This window comes from Olea europaea, chromosome 15, assembly GCF_002742605.1.
Source record: "Olea europaea var. sylvestris chromosome 15, O_europaea_v1, whole genome shotgun sequence".
In the NCBI taxonomy this organism is placed as follows: domain Eukaryota; kingdom Viridiplantae; phylum Streptophyta; class Magnoliopsida; order Lamiales; family Oleaceae; genus Olea; species Olea europaea.
The window spans coordinates 26,779,545-26,783,565 of NC_036251.1; the positions used below are offsets into that span (position 1 = coordinate 26,779,545).

The following is a 4,021-nucleotide window of genomic DNA, read 5'->3' on the forward strand; positions in this document are numbered from 1 at the left end:
CTTATATGATACCTCAACTTGACATAAGCGTTGCATCAACTGTATACTTATTATTTACTAAAATATTACACTTGATTGACTAGTATATATTATGATCTTTCCCAATCTTCTTGTTTAAGCATTTGTAAAATACAATCCCCCCTTTTATACTTTAATATTGTGTTTAATACATTTTGAAGAGTAAGTAAACGTATAGTTTTTCTTAATTAATTTTTTCTTGCATTCATTAGACCTTACCAAACGTACTAAGAAGGGTATTTTTTTTATTCCACTTAATTATTAACTATGCAACATTTCAATTATTAGCTGAAATCACGAAATTAAGTTAAACAAAATATCTCAAGTTTAATAATATCATTATAAAAATGAGTTATTGCTGATAATGACACTGCAGCAAACGATAACACAATAATAATTTTAATTTTTAAGTTAGATAGGAGTCCAATTAGAGCATGTTTGATATATTCAGCTCGAGACATGATCTTTGGTATTTTTTATTATTTTTTGTTTAATTTGCTATATTGCAACGGACTAAACTTGATTTTGAAGTCCTGTGATAAAACGAATTTCACAATTGGTGACTTAAAAACTTTGTATGACTTAACAACTAAGACATCTTTAAACCCCTGTTCGTCATCCATTTTTTTAAAACTTTTTGTTTTTTTCAAACTTATTTTCAAATAAACATTTATACAACAAAATATTTTGCATATTAAATCCAAAATACTTTTTTACTTTTTAATCAAACATTCTCTAAAAAATCATTATTTCAAGATTCATTTTTAAGCCTTGAAAATGATAAATATATGGTTTAAGAAAATAAGATAAGGAAATTTGAATTGTGAAATATTGGTTTCATAAAGTTTTCATCTACTTTTTTGTATTTATTATATATAATTAAAATCAATGCTTGCAAATCCAAGGGGTGCCGTGGTGTAGTTGGTTATCACGTCAGTCTAACACACTGAAGGTCTCCGGTTCGAGTCCGGGCGACGCCATTTTGAAGTTCTAAATATTTTCTTTTCGGACGCCAGAATCTCCAGATAGTGTAATACGACACCGTTATTTCCTCCCCGAAATTTCCGCTCGACACCCGGAAATTTCCTGACCGTACCATGAAAACGTACACGTCGGTATATCATCACCTACTCTCATTGGTCCATTCCATCCACGTCATCATCTTGCAGAATCATCAGCAGTATTCTTTCCCTCCTCATTTTCCCAATATCTTCTCCACACAGTTAAAAAGTGAAAATCTGAAATATTTTCTAATTTCATTGATTTAATTCTCTAGCCAAAGCAGAAGAAGAAGTACAATCGATTAAATAAACGAAGTTTTACGTTCAAAGAGTTCTTTGTTCTGTTTGAAAATTAAGGGGTTTAAGGTTAAGGAAGCTGAATATTTTTGCAGCGGTATCTTTGATCGAGATCGCGTCTCAATTTTAATTCTTCGCAGCCTCGGTTGCTTCAGAAGACATCAATCCCCTCTACCCTAAAGCGATATCTGTAAGACATTCAGTTTGTTTCATTTCTTCATTGTTCTCAAAATTTCTCTAGAAATTTCAAATTTCTGCAGTTTTGGCCTTCTAAAATGGAGCCTTGTTTCGACATTCTAAGTTTAATTTAATTGCTAAGTTTGATTTGGTATAGCTAATTTTGATATTAATTATAGGATTTGATGGAAGCAATTGTTAAGGGATTAGGTTTCCAAGCTGACGAGTTTTAGATATCAGGTTTTGGTTTGAGGGACGCCTTAGTGGGAAGGTCGGTGGACTATGAATTTGATGTTGAAATTGATAATAAAGTTCTGCCCTTTAAACTTTTGGAGGACGTTAACCGATGGGATTATGTGGAGTTGCCCATTTTTCGCTTAGAGGATTTGAGCAATGGGCTGTTGGGGAGGCAGCTATTGGAGGACCAGATGCCGTTTTGGCCCCATTCCAGTTGGCTGGTCCAATGGAGCTATGGATTCAAGATGAGAATTTAATTGCCGGTAAGTTCAACTTCCATGATATCCGGTTTAACGTTTACTTTTTTTGTGCATTTCCTCTCTGGCTCTGTTTAATGTTGATTATTCAACCTTATGCGTAATTGTTGGGAGCGCGTATGGAGTTTATAATTGTTTCTATATGCAAGTTACATGATTATGGAAAAAGGGGTTTGTATTGGTGATTATGTTGAGAAAAAGATGGAGAATGTTTAATCTGCAATCTGCAGGACAAATGTTCGCAGGGATGAGGAATGGAAACTGTTAGTAGTTGATGAAAGTGAAAATTTAATTTATTATCGTTCTGATCATTGAAAAAGAATAACTATCACTAGACAATGATAGTTTAATAGTTGTGTCAAGTGAAAAAGCCATTCTCGTTAGATGTCAATGGATTAGGAATCTTCGCATTCTTAGCTATTCAAACTAGTTTTGTGGTTCATTTGGATTAGAAGTTGCTAATCATGGTGGGGAAAGCTTGTTCTTTGTGACTTTCTTGTGTTTCTTGGTTCATGTGTTACACTTAACTTGTCCACAAGTTTCAATTAGATTATCTTATTTTTTATTATTTTGCAGCAAGTTTTCTTATTATGTTTACCAATAGGGTTTTAGTTATTGTTATAAGGCGATTGTCGGAATGTTTCATTTCTTTACTTGAACAATCCGACTTTTTTTAATATAAAGCTTAGATTGTTATTGTTGTTGTTCTAGGGAGAGGGCTTGAGTATGCAGCCCACATAAAGTTAATTAAATCACTGATCATCAACATTTGTCATTGGTTACTACTTGCTCATCATAAAATAAAACGTTACTGAATGCTCACCAATTTTTAAAAAAATTACCCATTCATCATCCCTTCGTCCAACTGCGCAAAAATACCCACGGGGCGGATGAAAATCCTATGTGGCCATTAACGCTGTTAAGAATTGCCACGTTTGAAAATCCTACATTGAAAAAGTAGCGTATTTTCCTATAAGTAGAAACCCAAAAAATAAGCCAAAAAGTTGGATAAATTGCACCTTCTGCAACCTGTTTCCTGGGTTGAGATTTGTTCAGAAATCAGAAAAAATTAATTAACAAAGGCAAAAAAATTTAGTTCGAACCAAAATTTTCTTGGTTGTTCAAATAATCAGAGCCAAAAGGCTCCAGCTTCTCTCAGACGAGGCACCAATTCACAGAAAATATGGACGCTCATGATTTCTTCAAGCCATCTTAGCAATTTTCAACTGACAAACACCGTCATAAAATTGGCTCTGACAGTGGAGCATCCTTCTTCCGAAGACGAACTCCTGTATTTCTCACCATACACAGGCCAAGGTTTTGTAGCAACCTTGCAAAACATATTACGCTTAACCATTATAACTCCCAACCCATCACCATCTTCCAAATGGGCTCCTGTAGATCTTTCCCTGCGATGGAGAAACCATCCCCCTTATCTAATAAAACTCTTAACTTCACATTCCTGTTTTCCAATCATGTACCTCCTAATTTCAGCCTGAAAGACAATCAAATCTGATCATTAATCATTTGAAAAGAAAATCAGCAAGAGATATTTTGAAAATGAGTCAGATCATTATTTTCCTAGTTTGGGTACTTGTATGTCTCGCGAGCTTCATGGAAAATCTCTTTCGATAGAAGTTTGAAGATTTTCAATTTCGATTTTGATTTGAAAGTCTTGATATGAGATTCCATTGATGGGAAGCTGATTTGGGGGAAGAAATAGTGGCAGAAGATGAGTAGAAAAGAAAAGAGTTATTCTAATGTTTTAAAGAGAAAATGCTTTATTTAAATGTATTGTGATTTTCCAACGTGTCTATTTTTAACTCAGTGGCCAGCTAAGACTTTCATCCGCCACGTGGACACTTTTGTCTAGTTGGATGGATGGAAATTGAAAGGGTGATGAATGGAATGGGTAATTTTTTTTTTTTAAAGTGGGTGAGCGGTCAGCAAAGTTTTATTTTAGGGTGAGCAACTAGTAACCAATGGCAAATGTTGATGATCAGTGATTCAATTAACTTGCCCACATACTGTTAT

General features: G+C 34.0%; 1 non-coding gene across 1 annotated transcript; it reads left to right on the forward strand.

The window, feature by feature from the left end:
- Positions 1-924: 924 nt before the first annotated feature.
- On the forward strand, positions 925-998 carry TRNAV-AAC. The gene has a single exon. It is a non-coding gene; the product is annotated as a tRNA-Val (tRNA).
- The last annotated feature ends 3,023 nt before the right edge of the window (positions 999-4,021 follow it).